Source organism: Sminthopsis crassicaudata, chromosome 4, assembly GCF_048593235.1.
Source record: "Sminthopsis crassicaudata isolate SCR6 chromosome 4, ASM4859323v1, whole genome shotgun sequence".
NCBI classification, from domain to species: Eukaryota; Metazoa; Chordata; class Mammalia; order Dasyuromorphia; family Dasyuridae; genus Sminthopsis; species Sminthopsis crassicaudata.
This window is the reverse complement of record NC_133620.1, coordinates 217,830,037-217,855,010: the sequence shown is the minus strand read 5'-3', so window position 1 is coordinate 217,855,010 and position 24,974 is coordinate 217,830,037. Positions and strand designations below refer to the sequence as shown.

Below are 24,974 nucleotides of genomic sequence, written 5' to 3'. Positions count from 1 at the left end.
TTGACTTCTTAACCCAATAGCTCCAGTGACAGCTATTGCTCTTTTAATCTCCCCATAAGGTGAAAGATTTTTTTCTCTGCTACCACCTCTGGCTTGATAAGGAAAAGCTGAAGAGATTTTTAGTGTGTCTGGCATAATAATATGCTACCATGAGGTCCATTCTCATTAGACAGGAAAGCATAGCAGTGAGTTAATAGCTGTATTTATATCTATAATAGTATTATTTCTTTTGCTTATTAAATGAATGATTATGTGAGTGGTAGATTGCATATACAATCCCCCAACAAATTGGGGGACTTTGAGAGTGTATGAATGCATCCATGGAGTGGTGGTCTATTTCTGGGAACTTCAAGTTTCTACTATGAGAGAAAATTGGAATTATCAACTGAAACCCATAGAAAAGTGGGGTTTTGATAATATGAATGAGAAGTGAGATAAAACTATAAAATATGTGTGTTGATTAGACTCCAGGGTAGTGAAAAGGTCCTTCTATATGATATTTATCTATTTTATCCCCGAGACATTTGTGGAGTTACTATGTGATTGGAAATACTGGTGTTAGGTGGAAAACTTATCAAATGAAGAACAATTGTGCATATTTTATTTGTTACTCTTAATAAATTATCATAGTTAAGAAAAATAAGTACACATAATGGCCTAAAATGTCTAAAAATGTATGTCTCTCTGTCTGTACCTTGTATCTGTTATTACTATCAGGTTTGAACATGTTTCATCATAGGGCTTCTCTGATTATTGTTATGTCCTGCTTTCTAGAGCCCCTAAGTTGGGGTGCCAAAATGTACTATGCTTTCTAGAGCCCCCATACTGAGATGCCAAAATATACCATCCAGACTAGCTCTCTGGAGGATCTTGGGACCAGTCCAAGTCCTTAGTCTTAGTGGAGGAGTGATGAGGCGAAACTCACATGGATTGTCAAAATACAGAATCCATTTATTCCAAATTCTCTCAGCCTTATATACCCTAATACACTTATATAACCAAAGCAACCTTGCACATGTGCTAACTATATACTGTGCATATGAAACCACATAAAAAAACTTGCATGTTGTTGCAGTGGATAGAACACCAGCCCTGAAGTCTGGAGGACCTCAGTTTAAATCTGGTCTCAGACCTTAACACGTTCTAGCTGTATGATCCTGGGGAAGTCACTTAACCCCAATTGCCTCAACCAGAAAAGAAAAGTGTGTGTGTGTGGAGAGAATTTGTATGTAGATTGACTCTTTGCCACCTGGTATCACTCTGCCATCTGCTATCACTAGCTTCAATTACAACACAGGCTGTCAACCGCTCCTGACATCTCAAGAAGGTTGAGAGCCCTTAGGGGACGTGGAGAGCCAAATCAGACATTGTCAGAATGTTCCCTCTGGACTGGAGTCTCCTACCTCACCCAGAGCTTCCCCACTATCTGTAGTCCTCTACAGGATATGATTGTTTATTGCATTGATCAGAGTTCTTAAAATCATTTAAACTTGCTTCTCTTTACAAAGCTATTGTCCTTGTTTTAATTGCTAGTCTTATATGACATCCTTCTATCTTTACCAGATCATACCGCTCAGGATTCAAAGACTTGGCAAGACAGTAGAGTAACAAAAAGAAGTAAAGTTAAGCTCTCCCTCACAACTATTCCACAATATTTCCTAGAAAACACATAAGCATCAGTAATGACTAGAAAATTTTAAGAAAAAAATCATAGTCATTTTTCTAGCCCAGTCAGCATCAGGAGATAAACAAAGAGATTGTCTGACTCTAGAGTCTAGTATAGTCAGGAATGAATCTGCTGAGACTTCCAACCTAGTGACTAAATTAGGGCCAGAAAATGGTGGTGCACCAGGGCAAGAAGAGGTCTCTGTGTTTAAGCAGGGGAGCTGGATTATGTGGAGAGAGAAAGTATAGATGCCAAGAGATATTGCTGAGTCACAGATTTGGAGAGTGGGGAGAAAAACTGAAGGTACAATATAACCATAAGCTTCTAAAAAGCCTTCCCTGTTTTTCAATACTAATGATACTTATGCCTTCAAAATCTGAATACTGCTGCCTTCCTTCCTTGACTATATCCAACATAAGACATTTATGATAATTTAATACTTTAAGAAAAAAATTAACACACATAAGAAATAGATAAATTAATATACAGTTCAGAAATTAAAAATATAAACTAAACTTTGGAAGAATTAGTTATGATAGATTCTAGAGACTTTTAAATAAATATAGAAAAGCTATACAAATTTCTAGCTGTGTCAAGTTTATTTTTTAAAGACCACATATTCAGGCATTAATTAAAAAAACAAAGGCAGAAAAATAGAAATACTTTTGAATGATTAAATTAAATGAATGATTAAAATAAATTGGAAATAAATAATCATAAAAATTGGGGATATGGTCAAATAAAAAGAAGTTAAAGAAAGAATCAAACTTTTCTTTAAAGATAATGAATGACAATAATAAGACATCATCAGAATATTTTCTTTTAAAATTAAAATTTCAAATCACTTTCGTGAATAACAAGAACAATACAACTTAATTTAAAAACTAGAAAATCAACTAACCCACATATACACTAAACACCAAGTTAGAAATTTTGAAAATTGAAGTGATGAACAAAAGAAAAATTACCATTGAATTAATAAATGAAAGCAGGAATTTTTTTTTAAAGATAATTAGATTGTTTTTAAAGAGACAGACAAAATCGCATGCATCAGAAATGGAAAATGTAATTTCATGTCAAATGTAGAAATGAAATACAAATTGGAAACTTTTACCCAACTGTACGCTAACAAATTTGTTTATTTTTTTGTTGATGGATAATCAGTCCTTGTTATGATCCTTAAATCCTAAAATCCCTCTACCATATCCCCAATTATTTCTGGAATAAGTTTGATATCTTGCTTCGGCAACCATATTGGTGTACTTTATTTGCCATTTTTTGTTTTATTTGAATTTAATTCACCTAATGCCCTTTCCTCAAAATTCTTTTTCTGAGTTTGAACCCTTTTCTTCTTATAAGTTTTTTTAGAAATAGCATGTTCTACTTTCTTCTTCCTCCTTTTTACATTAGTGTATCCCTTATTTGCCTTCCCTCTCTTTTTATAATCAAAACTCTCAGAACACAACCAACCAATAGCCAGTCTATTGTTGTTCTTGTTAATCTCCCTCCTTTAAAATTCTGAAAGTACTGTTTTGCTTCTTGACCTTATGATGTCCTTAAAATTACAGGTAAAATTCCAACTTCTATAGAGTCCTTCCTACTTCCTTTCTGAGAATAGTGCCTGCCCTTTGGGATGAACTCTAATTAACTGTGTTTGAACTATGTATGAACCTTGTTTATACATACATGATTCCATGTAATTTCCCCCTTTAGATTTTGAGCTTTTTAAAAACAGGCTTTCTTAGTTTTTTACTATTATTTTTCTCCCCAGGCTTATCACAGTGAATTATCACATAGTATATGCTTAATGATTTTATTTACTTATTTTTTTCTCTCAATTGCAATATTATTAGTACATCGTCACAGTACATATATCATTAGTACAAAATCCCAGTCCAATTACTTAAATAAATTTACCTAATTTCTCTTAACTCTTGTGTTTGCATTTAAAAGTTCTTACTCAGTTCCCTTTATAAAATTGTTCTATTACATTGTCTATTGTCATCTTGTAGGGTTTTATTTAGTTTTACTTGGTTTCAGAGAATTAGTTTTTTTTTTTTTTTTTTTTGCTTGTAATTCTCTCTTTTACCTTTCAGAATATTGTAATATCTTTTTTTTTAAAGTGATCTTTCTATTGTTGCTTTATTAAAGTTTGGGCAACTTTCATTTATGATTTTTTGAAAATAGTGTCCAAGACAGAATGAGTACAAGATGGAAAAGGGAACATACATTTTTAGACAATTGTGGACTAATTTTGATTATGTTACAAATCTCCACCCACCCACCTCCTTTGTGTTTTTAATTGGGAGGACAAAAGGGAGGTTAATGGAAAGAGGAGTAATGAATAATTACTAAATTATAAATTATCAATGATGATGATGATAATGATATCTTAAATTATAATATTTTAAATTCAATTGAGGGAAATTCATCTATTTGACTAGTAATGTAATATGCAGAACTTTTGAAATGAAAGTAGAATTTTTAAAGTGAGTGATATGAAGTAGAATTTATAGTTTTGGTTACAATCCTATTATTTGCTGCATGCTTTGATTTATGTGTAATAATTAACTTTATATATTTAAACTTAGTAATATATATTTATATATACATATATACTATTTTTTAAAAATAGTGTCCAGTGGGAAGATCTCTACATGTATATTTTAAAACATTATTACAGATGCCTCTCACCCACCCACCCAAATTGAGGTTTGGGGTTTGTCAGATGCTATTCTTTGTTGTAGTTTTCAAACACCTGAGCCATTGCATTTGCCTCCAATTTTAGGGTCACTCTCCTGGGATCTTTAAAGTTCAGAGGACCGAGTCTTTAGGCATTCCCTTTAAACCCTCAGCAGAGGATGTCGGGAATCCCAGAACTCCTGGCCATCTTGGCTGTCTTGCTGTGAGTACTGCTATAGCTCATTGGTCAGTATTATAGTGGATTTTACTCAATACTAATTCATAGACCCACCCAGGAGCTTTCAGATCCTCATGGGGCTGTCTCAAGTGAGGCCTTCACTTGTCTGTCTCTAAATATGAGCACTTCTGAATACATTTGTGTTTCTATTTGCTGTAAGATTGCTAGCTTATTTGCCTGTGCTGGTGCTACCATTGGCTTTTGTTTCTGGCCCCCTTTCCAAATTATTTGACTTGTAGTTGATTTTTTTTGGAAACTTTTAGGGCAGAAGATGTCACTTAATATAGTTTCCCATTGGATTTCTTCAGCATTTTTCATGTTTCAATTGTATTTATTTATTTTTCTGGAGTGGATAATTGAGAACTGGGCAGTTTGCTTCCAATCAAACAGACTGTCTTGACCAGAAGGCTGTCTTTACTATTTTGAAACTCATGGGGTAACAGCCTATTTCAGACTATTAGCAATATTCTTTTGCCTTAGACAGGAAAAAAAAAAGAAAGAAACATAAGAGACAGAAATAGCAAGGGCTGGTGCTCATGGGGATTCATGTTAGCAGTATAGACATGAGTTTGATGATGCTTTCCCCATTCAAAAATTATGTCAGTTATTGATAACTCACTTTAAATAATAAATAAGAAAGAAAATAAGGTTAAATCATTGGAATGTTTTATATGCAAGCTCATTTCTGGTTTAGGAGACAATCAAAAAACTTTCCCTTACCATGTGGTGAATAGACTGGAAAGAATATTTGCACAGGTTCCACAGGCTATAATAGAGATTGCATTAAGCCAAACATGTTAATTCATGCTTGAAAGGGCTAGACTCATATTGGCCAGTGTTCCATTAGAATTTTCTTGTTATGGATTTTTTTTGCTTATTTCTTTTTCTTATAGTACTCTTTATATACTATATACTATATATATATATATATATATATATATATATATATATATATATATATATATATATATATATATTGTTTATCAGAGACCCTTGTAATTTCTGTATTTGTCTAAATATCTTTTCTCTGGAGATCAAATGGATTACTATATTTTCACCACTCAATTATCTTTATTGTACCAAAATATCATGTAGCTAATGAAAACATTTAAACTATGTTTGATGCACAATCTAATCGTGATGTTCTATATTACATTTGTCAGCCTATTTTTGCATAATGAGGATAAGGATACCTCAGGGAACACACATGCTAATACCATTTGAGAAAAATGGTTGATTATTTGTCTTGTTAATGAATCCCAACCCTGACCCACAAGATCAGATTTCTGATTCATCTACAGAGGGGTCTCCTGGAGGCATGAAAGTGAATTTTTTTAAAAAGATAATGACAGAGGTGGAGGCATATTATAGCATTTTAAGTTGTGTCTCTGAATATCACTTAATGGGGAGTGAATTGGATACTCATATATTTTCTATTAAGTTAGTATATTCAAATGTTAATAATCATATCATTATAATTTGTATTTATATGCAACTTGGTCTAGTGACCTAAGTGTTGACATTTTTATAACCCCATTAATTAGCAATTATAGATAGCTGTAGTATTTTTCCATCTCTTAAATATTCAGTAGTAAAATCCTATGTAATAATATTGAGATATTTTAACTGTTGGTTTCAATAAAGATGCTATACAATGGGCATAGTATTCACAATTTATGTGAGTTAAACTCAATAACTCACCAATGAAATGAATAGAGATGATTAACTCATGTTTTCTTTTTGTTTTGGTTTTGGATTAAGCAAGAGAATATTGATAGTTTATTTGTACCTACCATCTTCTTCCCTGAGCACCCCTATTTCTCCTAAGTAATTGTTTCTTTGATGTGGGTGAATGCCAGTTTGGGAACTGTCTACATATGCCAATTGGCATCTTCTCTTTAATTCATAATTTTTGGAAAGTTTCCTAGGGACACTAAAAGGGCTGATTGAGGTCTTCTTTACTTTAAGTTCAGCTTTCTACTCACTATCATGTTTCATCTCTCCTTTAGTTTTGTGAAATTGAATTTTTAAGCTATAATTAGTGCATCTAAATAGAAATGCTGTTACTAAATATTATCACAATTTTGGAAACAATATACTATATGCTTTCCTCTGATTCCATTCACAATCCCTTTGACTAGATAGAGAAAAGCTTCCTTTGTATTATATATTATATCTTATACCTTATGTAACTCCCTGATGGAATATAAGCACCATGAAAGTAGGGACTAATTCATTGTTGTATTTTTATTCCCAGAAACCCTGTGATGTAGCTGCTTATCTATCATCTATCTATCTATCTATCTATCTATCTATCTATCTATCTATCTATCTATCTATACTTATAGATATAGATATATAAATATGTACACAACAAGATACAACAACAAGAAGGAACAGCTGAAGCACAGCTAGCTAATAGTAAGCAACAAATATATTGATAGAGTTTGGCTAGCAAGATTATTGCTTGTAAATATGTCCCAGTTTTCATCCTGAAGCAGATCTTTGGGAACTGAGTTTTGAATATTTATAATCTAATTTGTAAGCACACTTTTATGCAACTCATCATTCCAGGATTGTGGTTGAATGCTTGTGAATTGGCAAAAAGGGAAGATTTGTAGTAAATCTCTGGAGTAGTATTGAGGCCCCTAATTCTAGAGGGTTGATACAAGAGACTACTCTATATTGAAAGTTACTTTCTAAACAAAAAGCTGACAAAGCCCAGGGTATGGCAGATATCCAGTAAGCTAGTAACTGTTTAGAAAAGTCCACAAGAACTTTAGCAAAGAAATCAGGCAAATGAAGAAAGCACAAATGTTACATAGTTTAAGTTCACATAAATACTTCAAAATACATTTTCCAAGAATGGCTCATTCAATTGGATTATATTATGACACTTCTCATTAACCTCACTTTATATGTTACATAATAATGAGGTAACAAATTTCAGATATGAGGAAGAGCTTCATAGATGTGTCTGAATACTAAAGTTATAGATTTTTAGGTAGACAAATAAAAGTTTAACTCTATAGGTGCCATTTTGCAGTGACCAAGGTAACTAAAATAGTGACAAAGAAGTCCTACCCCCTTATAGTTCTCAGAAACCCATGAAAAGCAAATACCCCAGGGCCCTCATTAATAATAGAAAAAAATAAATGAATACAATTTTGCTTTGGGTACCTAGAATGTAGGAATAGAAAATGGAATCACAAAACATGAGTCATTTGTCTGGGTTGGCTTTTGAATAAATGTATATGGAGAAAGTCATTATAGAATAAAATGGGTCATCTGTGTATGAGAACTATGGTAACCAGGGTATTAAAAGCTGAGAAGAATTTAGTAACACACCGGTTAAGTGATAAAATAAATTATTTCTTTTTTTCTCAATAGTATTTTATTTTTCAAAATACATGTAAAGATAATTTTCAACATTTATTTTTGTAAGATTTGCTAAGATTCCAAAATTTTCTCTCTCTCCTTTACTTCTCCTCTTCCCAAGAAAGCAACCAACCTGATATAGGTTATATATGTAAAATCATTTCGAACATAATTCCATGTCTGTCATGTTATGGAAGAAAAATAAAACCTAAGAGAGAGGGTGGGGAGAGAAACATAAGAAAGAAAAAGAAAAAGAAAACAAAGAAACAAAAAGTTGAAAATCCTATGCTTTGATCAACAATCTCTATAGTTTCCATTCCAAGTCTATTGGAATGGGCCTGAATTACTGCATTGCTGAGAAAAACTAAGTCTGTCATAGTTGATCATTACATAATCTTGTGGTACTATGTTCTCCCGTTTCTTCTCACTTCACTTAGCATCAATTCATATTAGTCTTTTGAGGCTTTTCTGAAATCGGCCTGTTCATCATCTATTATAAAACAATTGTATTTCCAAGCCATTCTGCATTTGATAAATGATCAAAGAATATGAATAGACAACTTTAAGATGAAGAAATTAAAGCCATTTCTAGTCATAGGAAAAAAATGCTCTAAATAACTATTGATCAGAGAAATGCAAATTAAGACAACTCTGAAGTACCACTACATGTCTCAGATTGGCTAAAATGACTAGGAAAAAAAATGATGATTTTTTGAAGGAATGTGGGAAAACTGGGACATTAATACCTTATTGGTGGAGCTGAGAACTGATCCAACCATTCTGGACAGCAATATAGAACTCTACTCAAAAGGCTATCAAATTGTACATATCCTTTGATCTAGCAGTGTTTCTACTGAGTCTGAAATTAAAGAGACCAAAAAAGAGCAAAGGACCCACATATCAATAATGTTTGTAGCAACCTGTTTTGTAGTGGCAAGGAACTAGAAACTGAGTGGACATACATCAGTTGGAGAACGATTGAATACATTATGGTTTAAGAATGTTATGGAATATTATTTCTCTTTAACAGGATGATTTTATTATTTAATTATTATATTTACTATTATATTATTATATGTCATATTTATTATTATATTTTAATTATTATGTTTATTAATATTATTGATCTTCAGCAGGATGATTTCAGAAAGGCCTGGAGAGACTTACATGAACTGATGCTAAATGAAGTGAGAACAGAAGGACATTGTGCATGATAATAACAAGATTATGTGATGATCAACTATGATGGACATGGCTGTTTTCAACAGTGAGGTGATCCAGACCAATTTCAATATACTTGTGATGGAGAGAGCCTTCTGTATGCAGAAAGAAGACTATGGGTACTGAGTGTGGATCACAACATAGTATTTTCACCTTTTTTCATTGTTGTTTGCTTGCTATTTATTTCCTTTTTTCCTTTTTTTTCCTTTTTGATCTGATTTTTCTTAAGCAGCATGATAACCGTGTGTATATGTATGTATAGAAGAATTGCATATGTTTAACATATATTGCATTATTCGCTGTCCAAGGGAGGGGTTGGCAGAAGGGAGGGAGAAAAAAAAACTTGAAACATAAGGTTTTGCAAGGATTAGTGTTGAAAACTATTTATGTGTATTTTGAAAATAAAAAACTAAAAAATTGTATTATATTAACATACCATAATCATTTGCTATAAATCAATAATATTTCCAAGCCATTCTCCATTTCATAAATGTTCAAAGAATATGAAAAGACAATTTTCAGATGAAGAAATTAAAGGCATTTCTAGTCATGGAAAAATGTTTTTGATTACTCTTGATTAGAGAACTGCAAATTAAGAGAACTCTGAAGTATCACTTCACCTCTCAGATTGGCTAAGATGACAGGAAAAGATAATGACAAACGTTGGAAGGGATGTAGAAAAACTGAAACACTGATGCATTGTTGGTGCAATTATGAAATGATCAACAATTCTTGAGAAGAATTTGGTACTATGTCCAAAGTACTATAAAACTGCATATTCTTTGATTGAGCAGTGCCACTACTGGGTCTTTATCCCAAAGTGATAACAAAAGAGGGAAAAGGAGCCACATGTAATAGAATTTGAGATGTAGGCCTCTGCTTAGTTTCTGCCATACTTTTTTTCTCCAATTTCCCCAGCAAATTTTGTTAAATAATAAGTTCTTAATCCCAGAAGCTGGAGACTTTGGGATTATTACACAGTAGATGACCATAGACACTGACCATAATATCTTATGTATCTAACTTATTCCACATATTACACTACTCCATTTCCTAGCAAGTAACAAATGATTTTGATGATGATACTTTATAATATAGTTTTAGGTCTGCTATGTCTAGGCCAAATAGATTATTTCTTTATTAAGTTATAGATAGCTTTATTACTATAATTATTTCAAATAATTATACTTTTCAATTATTAGAACCATCAAAAACATTTTCTAATTAAAATATTTATACTTAGGACTTTCTTAGAAAAGCATTATTAACATTATGTTAGATTTATTATTATCTTTTTGAAAGATTTGTATGTATGTGCAAATACATGTATGTTTTATTTGTGCTTTTAAACGTGTGATTTCAGTGGTATAGGGAATTCCCAGAGAGAGAAATCCCTCTGACAATGGAAATAGCAGGATGGGAATTGGAAAAAAAAACAAAATAGGATTTGCATTGTCTGGATTAAATTCTCACTTCTATTACCCTTTCATGTTGGACGGGTCAGTTATTCCATCTGAATATTCACATATACAAAGAGGTCAATGGAACATATCCCCTCTGAGATCCCTTTTGGTTTTAGCTCCATGATTCTCTGATTGGTACATGCCTTCCAACTTAGAGTCTTAGAAATACACATACACATACACACACACACACACACACACACATACACACACACACAGAGCTACTTATATCTATTGCGCAATATTCTTAGATAAACAATATCTGGGGAAAATATTTCTTAAGCATTCTTTACTTCAACCATAGACTCACTCAGACAGTAACATATTTCTGAATAGTCTTCTGTACTTATTATAATAGGTAATTATGGTATTTGAGATGAGATTCTGCAAAAAAAATAAGCTATTTTTGGTAACATTCTTCTATTTATAATTTCATTTTAAAAGCATTAGTAAACTTGATAAGCTTAATATTTACCATCATCTGATAAATAACAGGTTTTTCTATCTCCAACTCTTCATGAGTATACATTAAATATAATATTCAAGAATTGGGGTTTGTTTAAAATTAAAGGGAAGAAACCATTTTAATTGTTTTTCTGCACCCCTATATGTGTGCATATAATACTCAAAGATACTCAGATTGAAATGATACATCTTGTTTCCTACTGATAATTCCAGTCTATTCTAGATATTCAGGGTACTGCTAACTTTTTCAATGGATTTAATGTCTAAATTTCTTATTTATCTCATGTTCTGTTGTTGTCTTTTAAAATTTAACATTTATGTTGACATTTGAATGACAACTTGACAAACAGAATCCCTTCAAGTGACCTACTTCTCACTTCTTCAGGCATATATTTTACTTCTATATATATATCTTAGAATTTTTCTCCTAAGTTCCTTAACTTTGAAACTTTAAACTCTCTAACACTTAGCATTTTAATCATAAAATTAGTAGGTTATAGTTATTTCTTTTTATGAACAAGTTTCTCTGATTCTATGAAATTCCAATCTCTAGCCTCAATCACTTATCTATCTCTTTTATTCACACTCTTCAGTTTTATCAGACTCTTTGGTTCCTTGATTCAATCTTTCACTACCATTATATATTCACTTACTTTCTATTCAATATTGACCTCATTGTTTGCCAATTTAATGCTTCATAGATATTTCCTTAGAATGTTGTTTTTACTTGATTATACACTCTTCATGACCTAAAAATTATCTTCCCATTTCTCTAATTCTACTAAAGGGCTCTGAAATGTATTAAAGAACAAAAAAGCTAATTTAATTGACTTGATCCAGTAATCAGTCAGTCAATAAATATTTATTGAATGCCAAATATGTGCCAGGCACTGTGTTAACTGCTAAAGATGCAAAAAAGAGAAAAAAAAACATAGTCCCTATATTCAGTGACAATAAGGATTACAATTTAATGGTTATCAGCACTACAAATTGGTGATACAAAAATGTGGATTTTTGCCTCTCAATATTCCTTCCACTTTATCTTCATTAATACAGTTTCGTATTTTTCTTCTCTTCTCTTATTATATTTTTTCTGTGACTCCTGCCCATACTTGTTGATAAAAACAAATAGACATTTCATTGAGAATATTGAAGACATCTGAAATGTATTCTCTTTCTTTTTATTTTCCTTGAATCTTCTTAATATTGCCATTTAATTTCTTTCTTTCCATTCAGTAACAGAAGAAAGATCACTACTACTCACTCTTTATTCTTAAATCTATTTCTATTCCTATTCTCATATGTTTTTATCAGCTCCAGGAATTTGTTTTAGCTTTCATGTTTTTCACTCACAATCTTTACTCTATCTTATGAAATTTATTATTTTTGTTGAAGGGACCCCATATTATAGTCACCCAGATTTACAATATTGGAGTAATTCACTAATTTGGAAAGTTTTACCATTTCTACTTCAGCATATCACTCATAATGACCCCTTATCTCTACTCACAGAGCTACTAACCTATTTATCTTCTCATTACCTCTTGCCTCACCTACTTTAATAGCTCTCTAAGTGGTTTTCCTATTCCAAGTTTTCCCCTTCCTAAGTTGTGAAAATAATATCCTAAAGTTTATTCTGATTATCTCACTGCCCAGATCAAGGAATACAGTTGTTCTCAATTACTTCTGGATTCAAATTCCAACTCCCTTGTAATTTCAAATAATTCATAAATTGGGTTCCATAGGATTATTAGATATTTCTTCCCTTTTAACCACAAGGTTATTCATAAATAGGTTATTCATAATAGCCTTTTGCTCTTGTTGGTTCTTACACATAATATTTTATTATGTCAATTTTCCTTTTTAAAGGTTTTTGCCTATGACTAGAATGTATTCTTTTATCACCATAATGTAGCATGTTAATTCTTAAAGTAGAGCCCACAGATTCTCTAAAAGTATATGGATAAATTTCTGAATAAATAAATTTTATTTAGTATAATTTAAAATATTTTGAGATGTGACTCATAGACTTCAGTACATTTCTAAAGCCTTTCATGATACACATATTAAAATGTTAAGAACTTCTGTTTTGTGAAGTTGATTCTAGATTCATTATTTCTATTCCTTTTTCTTATTGATCTCTAGACACACATCTATAACTACTTTCAGGATATCTCATCTGGATGTTAAACCAATATTGTAGACTCCACATGCAAATTTATATTAATTATCATTCCCTCTAAACTTGCTCTCTTTCTTTTGACTATTATTTGCAGCTCCAAATATTTACCCAGTTTTTTGAGTTCATAATCTTGACAAAATATTTGACTCTTTTCCCTTACTACTCACATTTTTAACTAATTAATAAGACCTGTGGACAGTGTCATTTAAGTCACTGCCATAGAGGTGTAACTCATGTCACTTTATTATCTTCACTGCTGTCTACTTAGATGATTGGAATGAGCTTCTTTATTTTCTTCCTCCATTCTTTTTTAATGCCTCTACTAAAATAATGTCTGTTATGCTCAAAGCTGTTACATTCCTTGATCAGGTATGCAAGGCAATCTACAGACTAACACTACCCAATCTTTCCAGTATTCTCTCCTAGTGCTTCCCTCCTTGCAATCTATGTTCTTACAACCTGAATAAGTCTTTATTCTTTAGCATGTATTTATTTTTATACTTCTTTATCTTTGTTTATTGGAAAAAAAATTACAACTCTGATGCACTTATATAAGAATTATTATAGCTATATTGGTGTTTTTCCCCTAGCAGAATGGAAGCTCTGTGAATGCAAGAAAAATGTTTTCTCCCAAATCTTTGTTTCCACCTACAGCAGTGCTACATGTGCATTAGATATCAAACACATTTGCTGTTTTTATTCATTAATTTGCTTATTCATTCAATGAATACTTATTAGACAATTATGTGCAATGGACTGTGCTAAGCTTTATAGGGCTTTGGGAATATCATGGAGTGTCCATGAATATAAATATGATTCTCTCTCTGCCTTATACCTATAATGCATTTCATCTCCTTTTCTCTCTTCACCTATTGAATATCCCTATCCTTTAAAGTTCAACACCAAAAATCACCTCATCCATGAAGCCATTAATGATACTTCATTCATTTACTTTAGCATATATCATAATTTCCTCCCGAGAATATTAAATCAAAGCATTTTAATTACATAATCCTAATATATTTGCCATATATCATTAGTAACAATAGCAATTTATATTGGTAAGCTATCATTCTTGTATGCTTCAAGCCCATTTTTAGAACATGAAAAATGTGGACTTTTAAAATGTCATATCTACCTATGGACTTCATATAGTGTTCTTTGAACTTTTGATTTCTAATAAATTTGCTATTTAATATTCAATAATGTATTTATTCTTTCAACAAATATCTGTTAGATATCTACTATGAGCAATAAACTGTATTAAGTTCTAGAAGGCTTTAAGGAATCAAAGGAGTGAATGAAAGAGCTGGAAAAAATGTTTAGAGAAGTAGCCCTTAACTAACTTTGAAACTGTCTTGCTTCTCTATCTCTAATAAAATGACTTTGAATATCAACAAAATTGGATTTAGGACTTTTTTTTTTACTGATCATAATTATAGACCTGAAAGGAATATCAGAAATAATATAATCTAGCGCTCTTATTTTATGGATAAGGAAACTGAATCTTAGTTAAGATAACTGGCCAAGTCAGGATTTGAAATAAGTTCAACTATGAACAAATCCCATACTCATTTGATAGAGCAAGATAATTCCTGCAGTGAACTTCCCCAACCCCAAACTAATCACTAAAATGCAAATTTATTTCAAATAAATAACTATTTAAATGCTTGCTCTTTTCAGAACATTGTGCTAGGTTTAAGGGAGTTACAAGGAAAATATGCCATGGTTTCCTTCCTGTAGAACATCGGGAAGTATGCAAAAAGCATTTAATAAATGCTTTTCATTAAAACTAAGCCATCTTTATTCTCTGAAGGATAATGTATTTCTCATTTTCAGGGTTGGTAAAATTTTTAAGTAGGCGGATTTTTTAAGAGCCCAGAACGATAACTTTTGTATATTGATCCGTGCTTGGATCTAAATTAATAGGAGAAGATCACTCATTTTTCAATAAAATTCATTTTACAGATAGCTTTGCAGGAACACAGCTCTTTCATTATGAGATTTATCCATATTCATCTTTCCATAACATCTTGAATGAGTGATGTCTTTGTGATAAGTGCTACTATGGGCAGTTAACTAGAGCCTTGCAGAGCTCCTAGCTGCTGTAAACTACTCTCACTTTGAAGCAAAGTCATCATAATTGAGTAAAAATGACCACATTTGGCACAATTTTTCTACTCTGGAGATATTATACTGTTACCACTATATCCATAGACCCCAGCTATTATGTGACCACGACAATGAGGGAAGGACATTGCTCCCTGTTTAAGTTGTAAATCATATATGAAAAGCTTATCATTGTTCAAACCTAATTTTCTTAGGTTTAATATGATAATATTGGCATCAGTGTCATGTTAATATTACATGAAAGAAGTTAAAATTTTAGCTGGAGGCTATTAGGCAAAAAAAGAGTCAATTTTCACATTTGAGTGTACAGTACCTTATTTTAAATGAGAACAGAAACTTAGATTTGAAATGAAATGACATTGACATGCACATACTCCTATCAACTTGGGGTTATATCTGCACTCCCATACTCTTTTACAATTTGCAAAGGGGCTGTTATTGCAAATGTTATTTTTTCCAATAAAGAGACAGCTCATTAGATCTCATTACTAGTCAGCAGCTGTCGCATAATATAGATTTCCAACTTGGAGCAATACATCTTTTCACAAATGCTCTCACTGAAAATGTGGAAAAGATCTATTTCATTGTTAACCCCCAATGACATTATACATGGTTGCACTTACACCTTTGGCTCTTTTGTGGAACATTTCATACTTTAGTAACTTTAAGTTGAATTATTTGAGATTCCACCTTTAAGTGCTGCATCTGTTTCTTCATTGTTTGAAGGGATGTGAAAAACCTAATCTTTTCTGTTCCCACTAGCATCCTGATAGAAAGGGAAAGTATATCAACAGATATTTGTTGAGACTTTAATCTGTACACAGAATAGTGCTAGGTAATTATTGGGATCAATTGTTGGGATTAGTACAAATAATGACACAGCAATGTTCTCTACCCTCTGGAAATCCCTAATTTAAGCAATAGGAAAAATTAACCAGTATAAAAAGAAAGGACAATTCAATATACTTATAAGAGAAATGTCACAAGGCCATGTCAAATGAGTAATCAAAACCACAAATACCATAGGATTGCAGAGATGGAAGAAGTTAGTGTGTGTGGAGTGATCTAAAAATACATATGCCTCTGACTATCTGGTGATAAAAGAAGAAAATTTTGACTCATAGTCCTATCTAATTTTTGAGTTGTTTTACTCCTCTTCCATTGAGCAGGGATAGTTTATTTAGAGGATGATAAGAGGATTTGAGTAAGAGGGCTGAGTTAGAGGGCAAAATAAAATTTTAGTAAGTAGGGCAAGGTGGGCTGGGTTTTCCAGTTAGGAAGAAGATGGAAATATAAACTAAGTGCTGAATGGGAAGTCAAAGATGATCTAGTTTTATTCCTTTACTTTACAGATATGTTAGAACTATGGAAAGGAGAATGAAAGATGAATTTTATTGGAACACTGCAATTGGGCCCTGAATGGCAAAATAAATGTCTAGAAATACATTCCATTTAAGTAAAGAGGTAATGGATTTTGTGAGATACTACATTTCTTATCAAGCAATTAAAATTTATTCTGTTGGCAGTGAAAAATATGCCTTTTTCTTTCCCCTTTTCCATGCTACCCTGAGTCACTCAGATAATGTATAATGACAGCTATCACTTGTGTAGACCTTTAGTACTTAACAAGTAGATCATTGCTAGTAGTTCTTCCTGTCTCAGCCTTCTCCTCATTCCAATCTACTCTCCATTCAGCCACTAAAATGATATTTCTAAATCCCACCCCACTCAATTAGTTCTAGTTGCTCCCTATTGCCTCCAGGATAAAATACAAAATACTGTGTTTTGCAATAAAAGCCCTTTCCAATTTAGCCCATTCCTTTGTAATTTTCTTATATGTTATTCTCTGACACACACTCTTCAATCCAGCGATAGTGGCCTCCTAGCTGTTCTATAAACAAGATGATCCATGTTTCAGTTCTGGACATTCTCTTTTTTTGACCTCTACCTGAAATGACCTCCTTATACCTCTTACTGACCTCTCTCAATTACTTTGGGTCCAAACTAAAATCCCATTTTTTATTAAAAGCCTTCCCCAAACATATTTATTTTTCCCAAACATAATTTAATTTTCTTCTGTTAATTATTTCCTATCTATCCTGTATATAATTTATATATAACTTCTCTCACTCTTCTTCAAGAAAGGTTTTCATTTCTGCCAAGATGGAAAGCAGGAATTCAATTGCTCTTGAAGAGTTCTCGAGATGGATTGACAAAGCCTGGTGCTCTCTAGTGTCTCACTAATTTTTCATGCAGGGTAGGACATATTTTTCCACTAATTCGGAAAGTCTCATAACAAAGAATTTTGAAATAGTAGTTATATACATAGATAGACACATACAGATATACATGCATATATATGAAATAGATTGATACAAAATAGACATAGATATATGTATGTACATGTGTGTGTGTATATATACATATATATATAAACTTATCTACACAACCCACATGCATGCAATGCATATATCATTGTATATGTGCACTATAAATGTATAACATGTAGATTGTTTAATTCCCAACACCTGTTCCTTTTATTGTCATCTATATCTCATCTATAACACATTTGACATTGTAATGTAGTGACCCAACAGTCTTTCTGCCACTATAATAGTTTTGTTTTTAATGATCAAGTTTCTTGTTGTTTGCTCATTTCTTCACCCTCTTTCTTGACTTTTAATTCTCTTACTCTTCTGCAGAGTCGGGATCTCTGCCCTCAAGTTGTGTGTGTATGTGTGTGTGTGTGTGTGTGTGTGTGTGTGTGTGTGTGTGTGCGCGCGTGCGTGAGAGAGAGAGAGAGAGAGAGAGAGAGAGAGAGAGAGAGAGAGAGAGAGAGAGAGGTGGGGGTGGGTGGGGAAAGGAGGGGGAGGTTCTGGAAATTTTGTGACTTTCCAAGGTGATGTGATTAGGCAAGAGCTGTTGTCACTATTGTATTGGTCTATTCCTATACAGGTGCAAGCACTATTTATCTTAGCTCTGGAACTGTAAGCAAATATCTACTCTCCTATAACCTCAAATACCAGTGTTCCTCTCTGTCCTAGAATGGAGTGTGGGGCCCCCTGCTCCCTTAGGATGAATGGCAAGTGCTCCTCTCTCTCTTGGACTTGTTACCTAGAACTGTGACCAAGAATTGCAACCCAGAAACTATGCATAGGCAATAGGGTCATTAATCGCTGCATTCATTGCCAGCAAAAGATCCTTTATACTATTTTTTCTCACTAGTTTTTCTGATGCTCTTTCTTTTTCTGAGCTCAAAGTTCCCAATGCTGCTATTGACTCTATCACAGCCACCTCCAAGACTTATTTTCAGTGCTGCTGCTGCATATACTTTAAATTGTCTCTCACCTTGTGTCGAAGATCTCTACTGCCAACCTTTTAAATTGTCTTAGACTAGTAAACTATCTCATCCTAAACTTTAGTTGGCTTTGTACTCTATTATTTAGTTTGAGGCATTATTTTAGAATTATTTGGAGGAGAATGTTATGAGAAGTTGGCAGGATTCCTGTGTCTACTCTGCCATCTTAACATCTTTATTTATAATATATTATGAAATATTTCATTTACCAACTTAAATATGCCTATGGTAGTCATCTCCCTCTTTTGAGGAAGTAAATAAGATAATTTCTTCTTATGACATTTTTATACTCTTTTGGTTGTCTGGTTATGTCCTTAATTTGATGTTGATTAAATTTTTGAGTAAAATTATGAGAGCATTAATATCATTACTGTTTCCTGTTTTCCATTTATCATCACCAATTACTTGTTTAATTAATTCAGGGACAAGGTGTTTTAATTGTATACTATATCATTTTATTAATAATATTTCTTCTTCATCTTTTCAAAATAATTCAGAACTTAAATCTGTCCAAGTTCAGCTAACTGTATAGAGACTGCTGGCTCAGAGATAATTCTCAAATCAATAACTAATTTTTTCCTGTCTCTTAAAATATAATCTCTGTCTTTCTTTCTGGTGTTATTTGGCATTTGCCATGTAGTACCTACCAATTATTTTCCTGAAAAAGGTGTTCATGATATAAAAGCTTTAAGTTTCTGTGTAATCTATATGTCTCTAACTTATTTTATTCCTTTTTTAAACCATGCTGTCTCATGTATTTCTTCCCATTTTTGCTGTTATCCCAATTTTAAATTGAAGTTATCACATAGCAGTGTGTATGTTGATTTATTTTAGTGCATCTTATGAAACTCTCTATTGAATTTTGTTTACACTTTATCTTTGGTAACTTTTATTGGTGTGTAACAAGAATTTTTAATCATTATATTATTTTTGCAAATATTTCATTATATCTGTAGTATCTTTATCTTTGGAAGTCTTTATGAAAAACCACCACTCCAACTAATATTTTGTCTCTCAAAGCAGTTTCTGCAAACTATCCTTCCATTTATCTACAAGTTCATTTTTTCTTTTGGTTTTAGCTTTTGTAATTTCCCAGGGTTACCTAAAAGATCAATGACTTGCTTATTATTAAAGAATCAGTTAGAGGAAGGAATTAAATCCTGCATTTAAGCCTAGGTCTTTCTCTTATATCCCTTTGCTTCCTCTTATCACTTATATGGGTACATATATTAGCATGTGTATATGTATGTATATATAGAGAATATATATCACCAAGAGATATGAGAAACTCAGTTGCCCTTTAATTCAATCCATATATGACCCAGCTTGTATATATTATTGTCTTATTCAATATCATTATTTTGTTTAGATTATTGATGACAGATAACTGATAGATGAAACATACATACATTGGTACATACATTGGAAACAAGGTGGCACAGTGTATAAAGCACTGAACTTAGAATCAGGAAGATTTATCTTTCTGAGTTCAAATCTGGCCTCAAGCATTTACTACTTATGTGCTCCTGGGCAAGTCACATAACCTTGTTTGCCTCAGTTTCTCATCCATAAAAACAAGTTAGAGAAGAAAATGGCAAATCACTTAAGTAATTTTGCCAAAACAAAAAAGACCTAAATTGGGTCACAAAAAGTTAGACATGACTAAAATTACTGAGCAACAAAATTTTACACATATCTTTCAGTATTCAGGATATTTATTGAAAAAATACAGTCATGAAAGCATTCACTCTTTCACAATTTTTTAAATGCCATACAGAGAAATGTCAAAATTTATTTTGACTCTTTTGAGCCAATGGCTGAATAAGATCTTTGAAATTAGATCATTACTGGCAAAAATAAGTAGAAATTAAGCAACACTGACACTTAATTTGATCATTCAGATCATGGAAATTCCTCAGAAAGACATAGACATGCTATTATTTTGAAAATGGCCTAATGTAACTTCTCCATGGATTGAATGAATTGGATCACAAACTGACGACCAACTATATTATAATCAAATCAAAGAACTGCATTGAAATTAATTGTTTGAAGGTTTGCGTTATACATTGAGTTAGAGTAAAATGACATGAATAGTATTGTCCAGTGAGTCTTTGTTAAAGTATACAAAAGCAACAAATAGTATTTCTCATATTAATAAGAAAGATGTCTTCCATTTTACTGGGACATCTGTCCATAATGTTGACAAAGCCCCTAAGATTTGTTAGGTGTAATGACTACTACCTAATTCTGATTATTTACTTATGGGCTAATAATACCTAAAGTAATCTAGATCAAATCACAAACATTTCTGAAGTTTTTGACAAGAAATTAATAATCTTATGGAACAACATCTTTGTTTTGTTTTTCACTTTATGTTGTTTTTATTTTTTACAGCCTTACCAAGTGAAGGAATGGACTTCCAAAGAAGAAAGTCTAATCTGATAGGAAAGGTAAAATTAATTAGGAAAACAAAGTCTAAGAGTGAAATTTTATTTCTGGATACAACTTATATAGGTGATAGTTTTGTTTTGTTTTGATTTAGGAAGAAGTACACCTAACAAACCTAAGTTAAATATAGGTATGTGTGTACATTTTTCTTCTTTGTAATAAAATACAAACATTTTATTTTCATATCCTTATTCAATTTATTTCACTACTCAGCAATTTTTAGAATATTGAAAAGGAGATTGTTAAGTAATGTGATTTTTCACATTTCCTTACAATATCTCTAGGATCATTCAATATATGGAATGCAAATGCTTTCAGTAACATAAAAATCTTCCTATGCCTTCTTAAGACAACATGGCAGATAGTTCAACTCTGCCCTCTTATTTTCTGTGTTTCTTGACCATATCTCCTAATAAGTCTGCTTGTTAGGACTCTCTTCAATTTCTTTTACCTTATATGAATAACAAAGAGTCATAGCAGCTATTACTACATCACTACAAAACTGGCCCATGGGATCCATTTCTACTAATAAATATCATTTTACCTGCTCTCTTTCTAGGTAATACAAAATTCAAAAACTCCTAAATAAAAAATATTAGAAAGAATAAAACCAAATGAGGATATTCATTTGTACTTTGAATGTTTGCTTTTGGTTTCCCCTATTGTTTTAAAAAATGGTGACTTAAACTTAATCCATTTACTTGAGTTGCATTTATATTCACAAGTAAAAATAATCAATTCTTTTTTGGTCAGCAAGATTTCCAATTAAAATCTGACCTCATATTCTTGATTGATAGCATATAAGTAAATGGTAATTGAATTTGGACTGAATTGGATAAGAATTGATTGGTTATATTTTCTTTTGGTTGAAATTTGGCATTTCTGAAGCATTTGTTTTGTCTTATTGACTCATCTTTATTATTGTAATTAAGCTCATCCTAGCTGGAATGATCAATTACAATTTGTACACTTAATAAATTTGCTTCAACCAAAACAAGTTATTTCTATTCATTAGTCTCACCCTGTGAATAACATGTATGTTATTCCCCCAAGTAAACATATTCACCTGTTTGGATGATATAAAACTATCTATAAGCACTATGTCCCTTTCTATTCATAGTCTGATTAAAATTTATTTAATTTGTGTGTTTGTTTGTTTTTGCGAGTTTAGCTTAACTGAGATAATTGTACCTATGTTATTAATCCCTGCCATTTTAAGGTGTTTAATATAGACACACAAATTTTACCTTTTGAACAGCTCATTTTGCCCTAGCATCATTAATTCCTATTGTTTTTCATGGAATACTACAAAACTAGCTAGGAACTTCAGGCCTACATTTATTTTATGCATATCAATGTATATTAATATTTATTGTACTGAATTCTTCTCAATCAAAATTAGGAATAAATGAGCAAAAGATAAAATCAATGTCATAGTATCTTAATTATATGAATATATCATGTGATTTGAAGATTTGTCTTTACAAAAATTGAATGCTAGACTGAATAATTTTTGGTGAGAACTTAAAAAAAAACACAATGCAAACAATCCCCCCAATAATTCAAATAGCTCCTTTGTCAGAGTATAATTAGTAACCTTGTAAACTTCTTTTCTGATATTAGGGTCTGGCTTTATGCCAGCAATCTGCTAGTTTAGATTTCATGTTAAAATACTCTGAGATATTCTTAGATAACTGAACAGTTAACAAGTTTACTGAGCTCTATCATTGCAAGAATATACACATAAATGTCTTCCTCTTATTTGCGGTAAAGAAGGGTTTAGAAATTTGAATAGTTTTCAGTCATACATTAAATCTAAAAAGGCATTGACCACAAGTACATAGGGACTTTTGTGTCATTAGTGAACCAGGAAGTCATGTCAAAACTGCCAGAAGGTACCAGGAAGATGTAGCAAGACAAGTTTAATTTGAAAATTGTCCAAGTACTTGAAGATGTACCTTTTCAAGCTTTTAGGGGAACTAGACTATCTCATTTTGCAAGAACAAGGTGTAATCCTAATCAATATGGTGTTATGCACCTGACCAATGTGATGTGTCTAATAAAACCTTGACATCTTTCTTAATAAACCTTGAAGAGCTAGAATCTGAGTTGGACTGACACAGTTAGAAAATTTTTCATAATTGACAGAAATGTGGATGAACTCTATTTCAGACTTGATTGACAAGAACAGGGGAAAAAACCACAAGGACAAGAGACTTTATGAAAATAAAGAGGATAGTGGTGGAGTGAAGACTAATTGAGCTATATTATACAATATTTAAAGGGAAATTAAAGAGTGAAGTATAACAGAAGGAGAGTCAAAAACTAGGCAATGGGTGTCCTGGAATACCACATAAAGGAATAGACAATAGGGAATTAGAAGTTACAAAGGTTTTTGAAGAGGAATGGCATGGCCAGAATCATTCAATAGAAAGCTAAAATGTGAAGGATGAACTGGAGGCAATAATATGAGCTAGGAGGATATTGTAATATATTATATATTTCATATGTAATATAAAGACTGTGATCTGATAGAAGAGACCAAAAAAGAATAGTCATACAAATAAGAAGTAGAACGGAGCAGAATGTCATGGAATCTTAGGGAGAAAAGAGTATCCAGGAGAAAAAGGTGATCGATAGTGTATTATATAATATATTCCATAGATAGTATTTTTTTCATCATCTCATCATAAACATACGAGGGTCTGAACTGGGGCACAGTAGTAAAATTGGGGAAAGTGGAAGCTATGTGATATATACTACAAAGTCAGAATTGACAGAACTTGGTAACAAATTGATAACATTTGTAGAATGAAAGGGAAAAAATAAGCATTTCTATGGAGTTTAAAGGAATTGTATTAAGTCCACTGCAGATATCCTCAATTGATCCTTACAACAGCCCTGAAAGATTGTGTTATTATGCCCATTTTATAGATAAGGAAACTTAGATAAACAAGTCCAGGTTCACCCAGCTAGTAAGTCTGAGGCCAAAAGAAAAGATTAAAGGAAAGTCAAAGATGACAAATTAGGATTTTGAGTTAGAATTAATCAAGCTGAATTTTTCTACTTCTAATCAATTTATCTTGTGTTTATTAACAGCCTACCATACTATCTAGAGATAATTTTGATAGGCCATAATAAGTTAAAAACAATGTGGTTGCTGACTTCAAGGAGTTCAATGCTTATCAGCAGTAGCCCTGAAATGATTGCAAAATTTATTTGCTTATAGGCCATTATTCACAGACTGATTCTGTTGTCTGGAATCTTACTATCTCTTGAACCAATAACTCTTTCTTTCTCCCTTTCCCGCATCTCACATTCCCAAATATTTTTTGCCTCTATCTTTTCCTTCATCACTATCTGACATGAAGAAATGGACCTTTTCCTTATCGAAGAAAACCTCTACACATGCATGTGATCACCTTCCATCCTATTTTCTCCAGTAGAGTTCCCCTACAATTTCTCCCCCATTCTCACTTTTGTTCCATTTCTGCTTGTCTACTGGTAGCTTCCTAACTGTGTACAAATATACCCATACATGTCTCCTCGTCAAGAACAAAATTAAACAAAAAAACCTACTCATTTAATCTGTCCATCTTAATTACATATTGTTTAATCACTTCTTTTTGTTCTAAAAAATTTTTAGAAGGCCATCTATAACTTGTCTGTATTTTTTGGCTTCTCACTCTCTTTTTCATTCTCTGTAGCCTAGACACTAGCATTTAAATAAAATTGCTTCA

At 32.1% G+C, this 24,974-nt stretch overlaps 1 long non-coding RNA gene across 1 annotated transcript; it reads left to right on the top strand.

Annotated features, from left to right (window-relative positions):
* Positions 1-4,451: 4,451 nt before the first annotated feature.
* On the top strand, positions 4,452-22,228 carry LOC141541228 (uncharacterized). The gene is made up of 3 exons (XR_012481700.1): positions 4,452-4,571; positions 9,098-9,304; positions 21,181-22,228. It is a non-coding gene; the product is annotated as an uncharacterized LOC141541228 (long non-coding RNA).
* The last annotated feature ends 2,746 nt before the right edge of the window (positions 22,229-24,974 follow it).